The sequence below is a fragment of the Pseudonaja textilis genome, chromosome 8 (assembly GCF_049901715.1).
Source record: "Pseudonaja textilis isolate UNSWEBS1 chromosome 8, rPseTex1.2, whole genome shotgun sequence".
In the NCBI taxonomy this organism is placed as follows: Eukaryota; Metazoa; Chordata; class Lepidosauria; order Squamata; family Elapidae; genus Pseudonaja; species Pseudonaja textilis.
The window spans coordinates 22,415,504-22,434,785 of NC_141997.1; the positions used below are offsets into that span (position 1 = coordinate 22,415,504).

The window sequence follows — 19,282 nt, forward strand, 5'->3', positions numbered from 1 at the left end:
ATAAAGTATAAAGTGACTGGACTTCCAGTGAGAAAATGCATGTGGGATACACTTGTCAGTCAGTACCAGAGTTCAAAGAAGTCTAGAAGATGGTCGTGACAATGTGTTCAAAGCCCTTTCTTTTTTCAAATGCGTCACACAATAAAACTTGGGCAGGACTACATTCACACAAGTTGTGGCCCTCACCCTGTCACTTTTTATATTTCTACAAATGTCCCTGCCTCACACTGTGCCTGTGTTAGTTAGATTTTGTCAGGATACAAACAGGAGAGACAATTTGATGTACTGGAACTAGGAGTTCCAATCCTGTTTTAGACATGAAAGCCAGCTGAGTGACTTTGAGCCAGTCACTGTCTCTTGGTTTACCTCATCTTGTAGGATTAATGTTGTGGGAAAAATAGAAAATTCCCTTTCATTGTACACATGTTGTATATTGACAATATACATTTGATTTGAAAGAGGAACTAATATTAGGTATGTTCACCATTTGAGTAATTTATAAAAATAATATTGGAATGTAAAAAGCTAAATAAATAATAAATTTAACAGATTTAACAGATAATCAGAGTGGGAAGGGATCTTGTAGGTCATCTAGTCCAACCCCCTGTCCAAGCAGGAGACCCTACACCATTTCTGACAAATGTCAGTCCAATCTCTTCTTGAAAGTCTCAAGTGATGGCGCTCCCACAACTTCCGAGGGCAAGCTGTTCCATTGGTTGATTGTTCTCACTGTCAGAAAGTTTCTCCTTATTTCCAGGTTAAATCTCTCCTTGTTCAGTTTCCATCCATTATTCCTTGTCTGGCCTACAGCCGCTTTAGAAAATAGCTTGACCCCCTCCTCCCTGTGGCAGCCCCTCAAATATTGGAAGACCGCTATCATGTCTCCCCTGGTCCTTCTCTTTACTAGACTAGCCAAGCCCAGTTCCTGCAACCATTCATTGTATGTTTTAGCCTCCAGTCCCCTAATCATCCTGGTTGCTCTTCTCTGTACTTTTTCTAGAGTCTCAACATCTTTTTATAATGTGGTGAACAAAACTGGATGCAGTACTCTAGGTGTGGTCTTACTAAGGCTTTATAGAGTGGTATTAGTACTAGGCGCTGAACACCAGCGCCTAGGTACATAGACAGAGCTCATATATTTTCATGTTAGTGACCTGACAAATCTAGTCAGGATACTATTGGAAAAACATAGATAAATATGCTTCTTGTAAAACTAGAATTGATCCATTTGTCCTTAGAATGAAATGTTCACCCAGCCAGAAGATAATTATTGTGATATAAGGAAGGCTTACCTTACCTTACCATGCTCAGTAATCCACATTTCCAGCAATGGATTCTAGTCTTTAGAGTGATCTCTTGATAGCTGTTTCCATAATAGCTGCACGTATAAACAGGTAACATTAAAAAGAGAAGAGCTTTAAATCAGGAAGCCAGAGTCATTCAACAGTGAGATGGTAGCATATAAATTTAACAAATAAATAAATTTAAAATTTAACAAATAAATAAATTTAAAAGAGCAACAGAGCCTTTCAACCACAGGGAACAGCTGGATATTCCAGAACTAAAGGGGGGGGGATCACAGTTACTAAAAGGCTTCACTTTTTTATCTACTTTACTCTGATTGGTTATGTTATATCCTTCATTAGGCTTGTTCACAATAATCAGTTGGATCTCTTAAATTTATAAATTATATTAGCACACTTTATGTATATATTGGTGTTTCTCAAATTTAGCAACTTTAAAGATGTGTGGAGTCAATTCTCAGACTTCTAAGAGTTGAAGTTCACAGGTCTTAAAGTTGTCAGGGTTGAGAAACATCCGTTTCTATATTATAGTTTATAAACTATATAATATACAATTATTGAACTGCATAATACAGCTGTAAAAAAAAGTTTAGTTATGAATTTAGATCCACGCATCCCCTTTCTGGCACCCTCTGCTTAATCCTGTGTCTATTTCTCTACCCATTTAAACACATGAACAGTGGAATGTCTGATCAGTTCCGCAGCACAATGAATTAGCTTTAACACAGGAAAGATTGTGCTTGTACCTCTTGGGACTGCAGGCACTTTTCTCAACAGAGGAATCCAAAAGTACTGAATACATTTCCAGCTCCGTGGCTCAGTTCAAACATATACAGTATTTTGCTTGGGAAATTCTTTCTTGAGTTTTCATACATGTTCTTCCTCTGATGGTTGCAGTCATACTGCCTGCCAAGGTATAAAGTTGAAAGTTGGCAAGCAATGTGGCTTTTCCCCTTTCCCCCACAAAATATCCCTCCCCAATCCATATGCCCATAAAATTACAATTCCCACAACACTTAGTTTGCTTTCCTTTTATCACAAATGCTCAAGGATAGAAGCTTAAGGAGTGTTATTCTCTCAGTTATCTTCTAACAGCTAAACAAACCAAAGATGAAAGACAAAATGATGAGTTATAAAATATATCTGAGAATGAATTGCCTTGATTCTTGTATTATTATTATTGTTATTATTATTATATCATCATCATTATGATCATCATCATTTCCTGAACGCTGGTGCAAGGTTTTTTTTTTTCCCTTTGGTAACATTGAGGCTTAAACAAAAATTGCCTGGCCATAGGTTTATAACATTTGCGATCTGATTCATTACTAGTTTTAAAAAGCAAAGATAAATGGGAAAGCCGGTCTCTTATTTTCTACCTGCCAGATATTTTTCATTTTATCTGCAGTACTGCCAAATACTAGCATCTAAGAAAATTCCCACATTCCATCATATGGAGCTAATAGTCTGAATGTCTTTCTTTATCAATATGTCATGCATGAATAACTTGGATGCTCTCCAGGCATATCAATTTTCAAACTTGGTTGCTTCTGATAAATGTCAGTGAAAAGTTCGGGACTATTTTGTTTAGGATTAAGACATTTAAAACTAAAATGCTGAAAAAATCCTATAATTATTAGAAATACACATACGGACTCCAAGGATGTTTGCAGTGGTGCTGGTGGGGGCATCATCACAGGGGTCAGAGTTTGGTTCATGTGGTTATGACCACTATATTGACTTCTTTACTCGCTCTCTGTGGACACCTTGGAACTCCAGTTATATTGGCAGCCGCCAAATTAGATACTTTCAAAGCAAATTAGACAAATGCATTGGGGACATATGTTAGTTCAGATGGCTGTACATTACAGGCTACATGACTAAATGATGCTTCTAGCTTCTTCTTGCCTACTGTAGGAGAAATTATCTTCCACAGATTTCCTTATGCCTTGTATGGGTTTATGGATCCAACTTTTCATAGGGACATCCATATTTGAGGTTATTGGTATCTTTGCCATTGGAAAAAAGCATGGTCATGCATGAGGTACTGTGAGCCAGGATATCTTCTTCAGTACCAGATTTTAGATAAATTCTACTGTGGAGCACACACATAGGCAAGTGAGAGTACATTATGTACTTCTCTCTTTATAAACCATTACTTTGTCTTTAAGCATTCCATGGTTCCTATACGTATCTCCCATTCTCCAATGTTCTACTTTCTAACAGCACATGGCATATCTCAGAATGCTTTTATTTTATTCTTATGCTGATCTTTCCTTACAAGAGTCGTTTACTTGATTTATATCCCATCTTTCTACTCAAACACTCAAGACAGCTGACGCAATCAACAAAATTCAGAGTACCCCAAAATCAAAATTCAAATACATCAATTTAACATCAACACCAACATTGCTTGGCAATTGAACTCCTTGTGAAAAAGTTGCATCTTAGTGAATGTTCTATAGGAAAAGCGAGTGTTGAGAGGACTGCTGTAACTCTCAAGGGAAGGCAGACCAAGAGAAGATCCTCTACCATATCCTAGACAGTTGAGGTTATGACACCAAGGGTACCTTCCAAAATGCTTCTTCTGCAACTCTGAATGTCTGAACAAGGAAAAAGGAGATCCTTAAGTAATTGTTTAGGGAAGCCTAATCTTTCAGTGATATTGTATCATTCCTGTGTCTTCCTCCGGTGAACAATCTAGCCACAGTATTTTGCATCAATTGGAACTTCTAGACATTTTTATTGTAATAAGATTTACACTGGAGTTACATGGCCAGTAAAATTAAAATATCAATAACAATCACTTGAATACCATTGGCAATTGACAAAATCATCATTGGTCAATTGCAAAAGGTAGCTTTATTGGAACAGTTTACATCCTTTGATGATTCCTTTAATACCATCAAAGTTTTATCTGCTTATCCCAGGTCCTTCAAAAGGTCTCAATAGTTGGATAAAAATGACAATTCTAGCCTAAAGATCTGATTGGCTATGTAACCAACAATAATAAAAAGCAAGGATCAGATAATGATCACATTAAAAGGTTGCAAGGTGAGATACTGATATAGCAGCCTGTGGTAGGTAATTTTATTTTTTCCAATCACACTGAAAGTGGATGGTCTGTGATGACCTCAAAGTCCTCAAATATATTTTAAAGGTTTCTACTGCCTGTTTTAGAGAATAAGTTTATTTAGAATGATATTATTCATATGACTGCAAGAGGCCTGCCTCAGACATCTCTTTTACATACACATGAATTATAAATTAAATTGGGTTTCTTTAGCACTAGAGTGCATACAATTGTCCCTCAAAATCATGCTACTGTCTCACTCACTTTTATTTATTGTTTTTAGTTTGAGAGCTTGTACTTGTGACAAGTGGGGAATAAAAGGTCCATAATGTCCCACAGGTTCCTAAAATGATCTATTCTCCTGCTTGATTACATGAGGCTTCACTGCTTGCATTACTGTCTCTGACCTGGGAAAACCAGGCTCTATGACAATTTGCCATGAGCAACTCGCCATAGCCAACTTTCCATGGCCAACTTTCCATGGCCATCTTGTTGCAGGACAAAAGTTACACTAATATCAAAGAAATAGTGGAATAGAATCATTAAAGAAAGGGGGCAAAATGGAGGGACAGAATGAAATGTTAATGGCAAAAATTAAAATAGTTTTAATTTCTGTTAAATAATCAAATTAAATAGTTAAACTGTCCTGCAGCAAGTTGTCCCATGGTGAGTTGGCCATGGCAAGTTGTTCTCTAGCAAGTTGGCTGTGGTCAGTTTTCCTGCAGCAAGTTGGTTGTGGCAAGTTGGTCTATTCCAGAAAACCAAATCCCTTAAAGGCTTCAAGAGTGGCACACACAAACTGGCACAGAGATGTTTCAGATCTTTGTTTCTAGAATGCCCGTGATGTACTTTGGCAGACCTTGATTTGTATTTGTCAATAGTGATGTTCCACCGAGCTGATACTGTAGCATCTGGTCTATTGGTGAGCATCTATTTACACGCTTCTAAAATTCACTCCAGATTGTGACTTCTGCTCAGGTTTGAATATCTAGACTTTACAGACCTTTGCTAATGTTTCTGGGTAGTTGCAATCTTTTCTTCCTAGATAGTCTTTCCTATTGTGTATAATCTGTAAGTTCTATAATTCACTGTTTCAATGCCGTATTTCTTGTTATAGCTTTCTCTTGACCAACTTCAAGATTTGTTTTAAAATTTCATTTTACCTTGATTCTTCAGAGAGCCCTTTTATCTTTACTTCACTAATTCCTACTTTTTAATGCTTAGATTTGATTCTGTAGCTTTTGCCTACTTATTGTACTAGTCAGTTACCTATTTTACCCTCAGGCAATCTTTGTAATATCTCTGATATTTCAGTCACTACTTTATTATTTTCATTCACTGAATATTCTGATCTTTACTTCTTTTATTTCTTCTACTTTCTTGTTGTTTGTCAGATGACAACTTTCGCTATTCTCTATGCTTACCCTCCTTGCCCCCACCTTTCCCTCAATGTTCATCTTCTGACTTCAACTCAACAGGGGCCAACTTCTGAACTTCTGTGGAATGGCAGTCATCACACTTGTCTCCCTTTTAACTCTGGGGCTTTTGTACATACATCCCTTTGCTGTTACTGGGTTTTTTTTCAGGGGTGGGATTCTACTGGTTCAGCCCAGTTCTATAGAACCGGTAGCTCTGAAGAGCAGCTGACACCGAACTGGTTCACTTCTGGTCTTCTGTTTGGCCCACCCACCCACCTGGGCTCTAGGCTATGCTTTATTCCCTGTTTTTTTTCCACGTCAGCTGCTTTGCACAGCACAACTGAGTGCCGAGCGACAGCAGGAGAAAGTAAATGCTTGCCAGAGCTGGTGATTTGTAAATACCATGCACATGCACAAAGCACACGCTTACCAAACTGGTTGTTATACTGGTAGGATCCCACCCATTTTTCTTCCAACACACATGCATGTGTGCCAAATGTGCACTGCGCACACATGCGCAGTTTTTACAAATCACAGCTTTGGCAAGCATTCATCTTTTCCTGCTGTCGCACGGCACTCCGCTGAGTGCCATGCAAAGCAGCTGAGGTGGAAAAAGCAGGGATTAAAGCACAGTCTAGGAGAGACTGGTAGATGGGTCCAGCATAATAGAACAAGTTTGGTATAAATTTGGTCTAGTAGTTAAGCCAATGTGATTTAGTGATTAAGGCACCAGGCTAAACATTGAGTTCTAGTCCCATCTTAACCATAAAAGCTAACTGGATTACCTTGGGCCAGTCACTCTCTTTCAGACCAACTCATTTCACAGGGTTGTTTGGGGGGGAATATAGGAGGAGGAAGGTGTGTTGGATATGTTCATTTGCCTTGAGTAAAATAATAGAAGTTAGTTATTAAATAAATAAGTATTGAAATAGAAAGAGAGTAGAAATAAATATGATCAAATAAAGCTAAAATTGAAACGTATACATAAAAATAATATGAATGAGTAGGTTAGAAGAGAAGATTTAAAATTAGGATAGGGAAGAGAACACAGTTGCTGCCAGATAAAAATGATTCTCCAGAACACAATACAGAAGGACAAAGTCAAGAGAAAATGTAGTGGCTGGAGCTAGTTGGAACTGAAATAGCAAATAAAGGTGTGGACTTCAAGGCAAAAACATCACAGCACTCAATAGAAAGTTAGTTTACAGAAAGTAGCTTTAAAAGAAGATAAATGCAAGTAAAGGTAAAGAAGCAAAAGACACCAATCAAATAAAAAGGCCTTTTCTCTTCACTTCATAAGCAAAGTTTATTTTCCTGGCTCACATTGTTTAAAAACACTACTGCTCCATGTGAATCACTATCCCTAGATCCTAACAGATTTGCCAGGTTTGTCTTTTGTTTTGTTTTTCTGATAATGTTCATGTAATTCTTAGTTTTGATTAGCCCACAGCAGTAATGGGCACTTCATTAAGATAGCTCTTAATGACCAAGGTCCCTGGTTTTTTTAAGGTTTAGTTGAACATTTATCTTAATGTGATTTATGCTAAGAATATCTCTGGTGGGTATGCTGGGTTTTGGCTTCTTGTTTTAACAATACTCCAAATTATCTTTTTAGTAGATGGTCAATGATTAGCTGCTTTCTGGGCAATGGATGATTAGCTGCTCAGTCATGATCTTGTGAGCAAGCAAGCTACCACAGCAGCCACTTATTAGTACATCTAAGACACATTCTCAACATTCCTTAGGTACCACCTATTAAAAATACAGTAGGTTGGAATATTTGTATTTCATAAACAATGTGTTCTCATTTATCCTTTCCTGTTACTCTAATATTGGTCAGCAATTTCTAATGAAGTGAACAGATGTTTTTGTTCTCCAGTACTTTTATTTAAATATGATATTAAATACAAGTAATCTATTATATTCAAGCTCAGCAGAATATAACATTTTTAAAACATTTTAATTTTTATTGGTAAAGTATAACAATTAGACAATATGATCTACAACTAAAAATATAACATTGCTAATATAATCATGAGTAATTAATTGAGTGACATTTGAAGAAATCATGTATACACATAAAATATTACTATAAAAGTAGATCAACTTTAACATATTATTAAATCTAGCTATATAAACTACTACACCATTTTCTCAGTTTTAATACAGTATATTATTGCCGTGCAATATATAATAAACTCTTAATATTCTATTATTCAAATGTGTTAGTATAATAATGTTACAGGCATTATGATTATTTAACCTTGTCTTAAATTGTAACTATAACATTAGGAATTAATTATAAAGGAACAACATACATCAAGATATTTGTTTTATAATAAGGGTTTCAATGTTAAATTGCCTTTACGTGTATATACAGGTCTGTATTTCTGTGCATGCTGATAAAGGAAAATAAATGAACAAAATAGAACAAGGATAAAACATTTTAACGTGTAATGTTGAAATGATTATTTGTCAATGTAAAAAAAGGCACGATAGAAAAAAAATAAAAGAAATATAGTTAAATAAGATTTCAGACTCAGATAAAAGTGTTATGAATTTAGAATCATAATAGCTCCTTCAACATTTGGCTCTTAGAGTGACCAAGCAGTAGTCTCTGGAAAGTTCACAATAGGCCCTAAGCTCTTTGGTTCTCATATATTGCCCTAATGCTCAAAGTAATCAAAACTGGAAGCCATTTGCAGTCTTATCTTACAGAAAGCCATGGTTGTTGTAAGAATTGGAAATGCTCGTTATGGCTTCTTTTTCCAGGAACCTTTGATTCAATATAAATCGCATTTAGCATCTAAAAGGTGCTCCAAATATGAAAATTGCCCTTGTGCATTTCATTTTCCAGCAGCTAAGATGAAGACTTTGGGACTTTAACTATATGTACTATTTTCCTTCTTCCCTCAAGTCCTTCATTTTATGTAATAAGCAACTTTCAAGAAAAGCCAAACGCTTGGCCTGAAGCATTATAATAATGTGATTAATCTAATAAAAGCTTTATACCATTGTGGTTTTTATTTACACCATGCTACATGCTTTGAACTTTCCTGAATGAATGCTTCTACCTTTCACTTTTATCTATTTTTAAAAGAAATTATGAAGATATAATGGTTGATGTTTTGTATTGCTCTTGAATACATACATATATTTCTTGTACTATGAATAACAAACTTATTTTCTTCTACTACTGTTTTATAACCCTGTACTTTACTGCTGAAGTGAAACTGTTTAAACAGATTGGTTGAAGATTTTAACTTTTGTATTTTAACCAGAGATTGTACAGAGATAGGGAACATTCTCATATGTACATATCTAATATTTTTTCTAATAGAAATAAAGAATGCAGAAATAGCTTTTGCTATAGTTAAACAAGCTACTACATCTTGTTTTTACATACAATAAATCATTGAATAGAGAAGTGTTGTCCATTTAGCACAATGTGTGTTAAACAATGAATTAATTTCACACATGCATAAAATGGTGTTCTGTTCTATAAAATAGGAAATCAATTTTATCTGCTTCCATTTTATTCATGCATAAACCAAGCTTTACTGTATTATTAGAATGGTTAACCTTATAGTTTTACAGCTTCCCAAAAGATTTTTCTGTCTTTTCTTCATGAAAAGAGGAGATTCTTCCATTTCCTAAGGTGAATGCCACACTTTTCTGGAAATACTGCACACTCGTGTCAGTAGCTCCAGTTTTTCACACTTTATTTCCTTCAAAAGTCTTGAGGGGAAGCACCATGCAGAGATTTATGGGGCTTGAGTTTTCAAATTACTGTATTGCTTCTTCCAAAGAAACTTCATGCTATAGAAAGGCCATGCACCAGTTCCTATGCCAGGAGCATTTGGTAAAGACATTCCTGGGTCATTCTCAATGATGAGGTTGAAAGAAAATTTCCATTTCAACTATATAGTATATAAACATGACGTCCATATGATCTGCACCGTGTTAAATGTGCTACTCTCTGCAATAAACTGCATCTGTAATTAATAATTTGCCTAGCCTAGAAGATGGGAACACTGATTAAATCAAGATTTTTCAAAGAAAGGGAAAGAGATTACTTCCCCCCATTTATATAGAAAATGCTCCTAAAATGTTCACTGATGCTTTGGGGACCCTCCATTCTCTATCATAAATTTTATTTATTTATTTATTTGGTTTGTCAATTGCTTACAAGATAATTGGTATAAGTAAAAACATAGCTATGAATACATGGATACATATAAGAAAAATAAATAAATAAATAAATAAATAAAAAAAGAAACAATAGGACAGGGATGGTAGGCATGTTGGTGCGCTTATGCAGGCCCCCTACAGACCTCTTAGGAAAGGGGTGAGGTCAATAATAGACAGTCTAAGGTTAAAGTTTGTGGGGTTTGGGGAAGAAACCAGAGTCAGGGAGAGTATTCCAGACATTGACCACCCTGTTGCTGAAGTCGTATTTCCTGCAATCAAGTTTGGTGCAATTAACCTTGAGTTTGTATCTATTGTTTGCTCTTGTATTGTTATGGTTGAAGCTGAAATATTATAGTATGAAGGGAGTTGGTCCTAGAACACTGCCTTGGGGGACACCACTGTTGACAGGTACAGAATTTGATAGGACGTTCCCAATTTTGACTATTTGATGTCTGTTTGACAGGAATGCTTCTATCCAGTTATGCAGGTGTCCAGAGATACCATAAGATTTTAGTTTTAGGAGTAGTTTGTTGTGTACCACTGAATCAAAGGCTTTACAGAAGTCTATGTAGATTGTGTCTATTGCTTTGCCCTGATCAAATTGTGTAGTCCATATGTTTTTGTAGTGTAAGAGTTTCAGATTACAGGAGTTTTTTTCTGAAACCAAATTGTTTATTAGAGAGTAAGTTTTCTGTTTCTAAGTGGAAGATGATGGATTGGTTAATAATTGATTCCATGACTTTACAGGTGACGCAGCATAAAGAGATTGGTCTGTAATTTTCAACTAGGTTGGGGTCTTCCTTTTTGAAGATGCGGATGACCGTGGCTTGTGACCATAGTTTTGAATTATATCTGAATATAGGAATATAGGAAAATATTTCAATATCCATATCCTAAAGACAGGTTGAGAACTTCATGCCCTTTTCCAACAACTATCTACTTTTGCCACACACTTTCATTTCTATATTGTGTTTAAGAATGTCTGGAATTGGTTTCCTGTATCTCTTTCTCATGATGGTAATGCCGCCCTTATACAGTCAGCCCATTGGAGTTGAGTGGCTAATAAACTTAAATAACCAGTAGTAACAAATTGGTATGTAACACAAATAAAATGGTTCTACGCAGTGGTGGACTGCAAATTTTTTAACAACTGGTTCTCTGGCTGGGTAGGCATGGCCAGTTTGTCATGTGACTGTGTGGGTGATATCACTCATCGCACTCAGCCCTGCCTCCTGGCCACTCACTTCAAAGGAACAGGTAGGATTCAGCCAGTTGGGGCTAATCCCACCACTGGCTGGCCCTGCCCTGCCCAGTTTTCGGCCTGCTTTTGGGTGTTTCAGGCCATTTGGGGGCCATTTTAAGGCCATTTCTTTTGCTGTTTTGGGAGCTGTTTTGGGGCCACTTTCAGGATGTTTTTGAGGGCATTTGGGGGGCTTTTACAGGCCATTTTGGGGCCAGAAATGTCCAAAAATGGATTGAAAACAGCCCCAAAACCAGGCCAAAAAACGGGCAGGGTGGGGCCAGCCAGTGTTAGGATTTATCTATTTGCTGAACTGTGCCTAATCTTAACTACTGGGTTGCCAGAACGGGTGTGAACTGGTAGCAATCCATCTCTGGCTTTACATATGCAGCCAACTTTTAAGCTCCTCCTTGTTCTCCACATAACCATCTTAGCCATCTTCAAGATACAATCACAATGTCCTGTTAATTCATTTGTTCAATTTATTGTGTGTGTTTGTATAATGACCTTTCAAGATATTTCACTATTACTATCCTTTATCAGGCTTGGAGAGTTGCCAGGCTGATATCTCTGATGCCACACTGTAGCAGACAACAATTGGCAAGAATGCAGGAACAGATCTTCAGCCAAATGAATTGTCTCCTGCAAAACCCCACTCCCCTTTTGCTTTTTCATTCCCTATGGGAGGGGCCATTCACCATCCACCTGTGACTTTACTCCCAAGTTGACCCTTGTTCCTTAGCTGTTCTCTGCTTCCAACGCAAAGCACTTGTCAGACTCAAGGACTGACCCGTGTTCCTCCCAACCTCTTCACTGTTTGAATCTGCTGCCAGCTCTGCTGGCTGCTGACGGGCCACAACATACACACACATATATGTACACACACACACACTTACACATACACACTGTTGGGACCTGCCAGCGGCCAGCGGAGCTGGTGGCAGACTTGGACAGTGAGGAGGTTGGGGAGGAACTTGGGCCAGTCCTGGAGTCTGGGGAAGGCTCTGATTGATGCTCTGTGTCAGAAGCAGAGATAGGGGCCAGGGCTGTCTGACATTTCCCAACTACCTTTAGAGTCCGAGATAAGTGTGGAAGAACAGCTGGGGCCTGTTCCAGATGCACATATGCACAGAGCTGTCAGGAGAGGAGAACAACTGAGGAACAGGGGCCGACTCAGGAAGAAAGGCACACAGGGATGCTGAATGGCCCCTTCCTAGGGAATAAATAGAAGCAAAAAAGTAGTGGTTGCAGGAGACACTAGTTCATATTTCTTTCAGAAGATTTGCTTTTCATGGTTCCTGCCTCAGAGACCACTTGCCAGGAATTAATTTACAACTTTGCGACTGGAAGCTCTCGGTTTAGCAATTATCCAAGGACTGATAAGGTCTGTTCTTGGAAGTATTGCAGGGACTTTTTGTGTGTGAATGCCATGAATTCACAGCAACTAAATAAAGAGGAGTTTTTCAGGACAAGGAGTCTGTTTCTTGGTTCTGCTAATATATCCCATGCTTCTCCGAAAACATGACCCACCCCAATAAGCCCAACCCTAACTTTTGGGGGGTGGGCCTAATATTACCCCTGCCCCGAAAATAAGCCTAGGTTGACGGGCATGGACAGCATGAGTGGCAGCAGGGGGGCAACTGTCTGGCTGCAGCTGCAGCCCACTGGCCCCTTGGAACAGCACAAATACCACTTTTGCCCTTCTTTCTGGGTGCAGCACTTCTGCTTGTTGGACCGCTTCCCTGATAGCCAGCAGCTCTGCAGTCAGCTGCTTGCTTTCTCCCTCTTTTTGGGAGGCTCACAGGAGGCTTTTTGGTGAACGGGAAGAAAATGAGAGGTGGTATTTCCTACCTGTCATCTATTCTTCAATCTCAGCACAGATTGAGGGAAGGATGGCAGGTAGGAAAATTCCCCCTCCTCCAGTTCACCAAAAAGCTTCTATTCTTCTGAAGGTTTGGAATGGAGGTGCCGGTGCATCCATGGCGCATCCTGCTCACAGAGTCTGGCCTGCTGCACCTCAAAAAAAGTAAGACCGCCTCGAAAATAAGCCCAAGTGCTTATTTCCCAGTCTAAAAGAAAATAAGACTTGGTTTTATTTTCTGAGAAACTTGTGTGTGTGTTTGTGTGTATGTATATGTGTGTGTGTGTATGCATGTTTGTTAAATTAATTTTTAAAAAACACACAGAACTCTGCTTTTTCAGTTGTAAAATGCTTTATGAATAATTCTGCTTTCCCCATCATTCAGTCACTATCAATATAGTGATCAAAATTTCTCACAAATACTGGTATTTTATTGCAAAAAAGGGGAAAAAAAGAAAAAAAAAGAAATCTCATTTTGTGTTAATTACTACAAATACAATTCATTATCATTTACATGTATGAAAGAAATCTTCGCAAATTTTACAAACATGGCTTTTTCTATAATGAAGAAAAATGTATTGTTACAGTATTAAAATACCTATCATTATTACAGTCAAGGGGGGAAAAGGATACCAGAAGACTGAGGAAATCTACTCTATACAATCATGTGTGTATTTTTTATAGATATCACAGCCAATTCCCAATAAGCCTCCCTAAAAGTGATTTTGGGAAAAACATATTATAATGTCCCCATTACATTCACTCTGATATAGATAACCATCTTTTGAACCTGACATTTATTTGTTTGTTTGTTTGCTGCCCATCTCGTTAACAAAATGACTGTAGTCCTTGTTAGAATGCTTAAAATAAATTAATAAATATGTTCTGAGGGAAGGGAAGGAATATTGTGTCATTTTACATCACTATTTTTTACACTAATTTCAAGTGTCTTAAACTCATGAAAGTAATGTTCTGCCCACTTGATCAATTTAAAGATACTCCTGCTGATACAAAGGAGAAGTTCAAAAAGATCATTAAACGTAACTAAGAGAGGGAGCAGGTCGCTATGGCTTTTCTTAATGAAAATTTGAAAAGAGCTCATGAAATTGATATTCTTCTAATCCGAGAGAATACTGAGTGAGGGACATTCAGATCCGAGTGATATCCAATTTAGCACTAAAAAAACTATTGTTTGTTGATGAGGATTTATTGCCTGAAGTAAACTGTTAGACTGCTGACTAGCAATATAATTACTTTTGCAGCTCACTATGGCAGCACTGGTTACATTTACTTAATAAATAAGACAATATGCTGTGTGGATATTTTATTAAGCCATAAAGCATCAAAAGAGAGAATTTTAATCATATGAATATCCTATACTGTTGCCCTGCCAGTGTACAAAAAGTAAAATATCAAAGGAAGAGATTCTTTAACACAGACATAATAGGCAAAATTATGTTAACAAAGCAGTTGCCAAAAAAATGAAAAACCACAACATACAAAAATGCTTTGTTTTTTCTAACTATTATACATACCAGGATATTTGAGGTTTTTAAAAAGATTGTGAAAGTGGAACTTTTAGAGATTAGTGGATCAAATACTACATTAGCTTGCTAAAGAACAGTAAGCTTATACTGTAGCTGCAAAATATTATGGCTGCAGATCACCATAATTTGTTGCAGCAGAAAAAAACAGACTACAGAGAATAAATTTAGGCTGGGGGTGAGGGGAATTGTTAGTTCACACTAGATGATAACTTAGTGTGGGATCGTGTGATGAAGAGGGGGATTCTGGACACATATCTTGCCTCACCAATCCCATTCCAGTATATTTGTTTACAGATACTAGTTAGCATTGCTGGGAAATGTCTTCAGTAAAGAATCTGGGCTAGATACCAGCATGTATAAAATAACTTACTCAGTAATGAAAATCTGCACCAGTGTTTCAGAGTAGAGTGTTTTGCTTCAGCTTATCAACCAATTAGACATTTCGAGATGATTAGCAATTTTATCTTTCTTTCTCAATTTTCCATTATTTTCTCTGGAAACTTTGGATGGAGCCTAAGAGCCCTTCGATGGATTAGAAGGAGAAAACTCTATTGTATTCAGATTACATTTGAGTCACATGAAATGTAATTGTTTTCTTGGTGCCATAAACTTGTTTGTCTTAGTTCTGCTCATTTTATTGAAGTGCAAATCCCAGCATTTCATTCGATAATCAAATACAACTGAAAGGTAGCACTATTAAAATATCAGATATGATATCACATGGTGCATTGTTTTATGATTTTGTGGCCTTAGCTGAAAAATACACAGATTGATCTTGCAGAGTTAAATCAGTGGTCTGTCAACATCACTCTCAATATTTGTTGCTTCAGAGAAACAGTATGAATAACAGCAAACTTAGAAAGTGATAATTTTTCAATGATCAGTTTTCTAGCAAAGAGAAAGCTAAGATGCATTTACCGAACCTTGCAAAATCCTTTATTTGTCTTATTCCTGTAGATACAAGGCATAAGTGGTCATGCTGTTCATAATTTTGAGGCATAAAAGAATGGTGTTCAGTAACTTGTTTAAGCAAATATTCCATCTTTAATTTTCCAGGTTACCTTAAGCATTCTAATCCTTATGCCCAGTGAATACAGTAAATCTCATAGAAACCATTTTCCAAATCTTATAAAATGAAATTTAAGGCTTAGAATATCTAATATCCTATGGACAAGAAATGGATTTTACTCCTGGAATGTGTGCAGAAACAACCATCCTTTATGTGTCACATTGTACAATTATTCTAACCACATCTAATCTTTTTATTGCTTATATTATATTGACTGAAAACCATTTTACTATTTAAAAATGCCTTTGCTTGAAATTGTTACAAACATCCAGCATTGTGGGAAACCAATAAACCTTTTTTCCAGATTACTGGTATTTGTCTTTTGATATCACTTAATTGAACCTTTTATAAATGTACTCTAGATTCCACTTCAAGTATTCCATTTTTCTGGACTAAGGCCAGAAAAACACAACTGATTGGCCATACTGCAACATGAGACCTTTTCATACAACAGCAAATCCCTATATGATTCATGAATTACCCACACAGAGAAGTAATCTATGCCCCCTCCCCCCAAAAACCTAAAGAACTAGTGATATTTTCCCAAAAGTCAATAAAGAGTTTCCAAATGAAAGGATGTTCAAACTGCTCATCTGTTTTTGCTTCTGAAGACTTGTTCCAATAAAAAGTGAACATTTAAAACTAACAAATGCCTTTTTCACATGCTTGTGTCTGATTTGGGTCCATAATAAAGTATCTTACCCATCTTTATGAGAAAACCTTGGCCAAAATTCCTGTGTACTTCTATTAAGTTTCCACACACTTTAGATAGAAAAATACATTGAAAACCATATTAGGAATTATAATGAAGATATTTGAAAATATTTCCAATAAATAGATAAAGCTAAGGATGTATTTCTTGCGGGTGAATGTATTTATTATTGTATTTTATTTAGTCATCTAATTAAGCACCCCTGTATTTGGTAACTGGAATTACTGGTGAAGAGAAACATTATTCCAAACTGCTTTGACTTTAAATGTACATTTCTACTCTGAAAATGGTTGCCTCAAAATTATATGAATGCATTTTAAATCATTTTCACCATACACTTTATAATACATACTCACCGTGACTGTGCTTAAAAGCAGAGTATAGTAGTTAGAGATTATACTCATCGATTTTGTTTCAACCAAACTTTCAAAAGATTTAGATATATGTGGGGATAAAGATGCATAAAAAAACTGAGTCCAAGAGGAAGTCACCTTTCTTGGCATCAGAGCTCAAGCATGTATTTTTTTAGTGGTTTGGCTTTATGCAGGGGAAGGCAAAGGAAGAAGTGAAATGCATTCTGCCTATGTGAAAAAATGTAATATGAATTGGATTCCTTTTCCTTAAATAAATTTTGTACTGAACTGTGACCGAAGAATAAAGTTTCTGCCAGGCTGGAGTACTGTGGTATAGGGCATGACAACATATTTAGACTGTATATTCCTTATACTTTTTTACAGAATAATTTAACAGTATACGTACATAAATTGTTTATGGACATTCTAGTGATAGCAAACACAGATTAGTTTAGATTATGAACTATTGCTTTATAAATCAGAAGGCACAGTGAAAATGCAGGATACATTTTGAACTTTATTCTTTAACCACTTTTTTTTCAAAGATATCTAGTATCTCAGATATTATTTTTAAAATATAACCAGTTATTCACATGTCCGTTCTCAAGAGAATTTTAGTGTGTTTTCAGAAATTTTAACTAAGATTATTAACACATATTGCTAACCTACTGCAACTGTATATTTTCTTTCTGAATTACTTTTAACTTTAGAGTTGTTTAAAAAAAGACACAGAATGGTTTAATTTAGTCAACCTGCCTACAAATTGTTGCATTAAGTAATAGTGTCTGTTTTTGTCACAAAAAGTATAGATGGCTAGTGCTAATAGAAATGACTTTCTCAATGAGACTACATCATGTTAAAGCGCTGAGGATATTAACAGGATTAATATTTACCTTATTAATGGTGTCTTCATTTAGTTGATGTCTAAGAATTCAATCCACATATTACTTTAACAAATAAATGCAACAACAATTTATACTTACATAAATGCTAATCATGTTTTGGGACTTAGTTTCTCAAACACATTTTAATAAATATAAATATTTTAAAAGTGATAATTGCCATCAGAATTTTATTTTTCTATGTATAGTATAAGAAATAGTATCATGTTAACTATTGATCAAGTTAGGAAATTTTTGATAAAAAGGGTAGTCTATCAAGTAACCAGTTATCTCTTGAACAACTTCTGCCTATTGAGAATTCTATGTCTAGTTGATTTGATTGGCAACAAATTGCAGATTTGTGCCATGTTCTTTTTTTATCTGTTTCTTTTTCTAAAAAGAGCTGAGAATGGGAAAAAGGCAAGGACAGCTAGACTAATGTAAATAGGTTTTTAAAGTTGAGTCCTTAAGGACTCTGGCAATGCGTTCTCCACCGTTTCAGACAATACATTCTAGCCACTACAGTCCTGGAGGAGGTGCTAAACCTATCTGCCATTTCCTTCAAAAACAAAACAAAAGGTAACAATCACAAAGAAAATAAGATGATTTGCTATTGTCTTCATGTTTTCCTTCCTGACTCAATTCAAGTAACCTAAAAGCACAAATAGAACTGTATAAATTCAGAATAAATGCAGATTTAATGCAGAGACAGAAGGCTATATGGGAAGTCACAAATTATCTTATATTGAAATGCTTAATATGGAATCTCTACTATGCTCATCATCTGAGCCATAGTTCAGCTCAACAGATACAAAGGTGAGCCCCCTGGACACAATTTATTAAAATTTGTATGAAGATTTAAGCAGTGCAGAGCTGAGGTTAGGACACTAAATAGGATGACTACAACAGATATGGCAGTTCTGTTCCTCTTGAATTCACTGGTTCTTCCTTCAACTATAAATGCCATTCGATTGCACTGGGCATCTTATATTTCTTCCCTCACCAAAACTGAAATAGGATTCAATTGCTATTTGAACTGACAGTTCTACAGAGTGAAATGGAGACATCATTGTTTTTCACTTTAGAAAGTCATGATCCCACTGCAATAGCTATACAGTACTATATTCCAAATGAGAAAGCAATGGCTTTTTTTTATTCCAAGTCTTCTTTTTCCTCATTCCCAAGAATATTGTGTGAAATATGACAAAGCTAAAACAATGGTTCGCAAATAAAGTTCACTTTTCTCATTTTTATGCTCTCACTCACACACATAGAAGCATAATTGCCATTAAAATCAGTGCTTATATCATCATAATCCTATCTTTCACTGTGTGCTGTTATGATTATTCATAAATCAAGCATATGTAAGGGGAACAGAAGCAGAAATAATCCTGCATTCTAATACAGTTACATAGTTAGAGTGTGTTGCAATTTAGAATTATAATTTATTATTTTGGTAAGCAGCAACAGCGCACATGGGTCTTACGATTCAGTTCCACTGAGCCAAGTTCAACTAATTAGATTTTGTGAACAACATAGTGTATTACAAAGCCAATAACTGACAGCTGTCAAGGTTCTCACTTTCAAGGTTTATTTTGCAACCTTGTTATGCACCACTTGTGCCCATCTTAAT

General features: G+C 36.2%; 1 long non-coding RNA gene across 6 annotated transcripts in view; it reads right to left on the reverse strand.

Annotated features, from left to right (window-relative positions):
- Positions 1 to 19,282, reverse strand: part of LOC148125142 (uncharacterized) — a 75,275-nt gene that overhangs the window by 17,410 nt on the left and 38,583 nt on the right. For all 6 annotated transcript variants that reach the window (XR_015744498.1, XR_015744494.1, XR_015744496.1 and 3 more), the window contains exons 2-3: positions 2,051 to 2,210; positions 1,298 to 1,378 (exon numbers count right to left, since the gene is read on the reverse strand). This is a non-coding gene — a long non-coding RNA (uncharacterized LOC148125142). The remainder of the gene's footprint in view (positions 1 to 1,297; positions 1,379 to 2,050; positions 2,211 to 19,282) is intronic.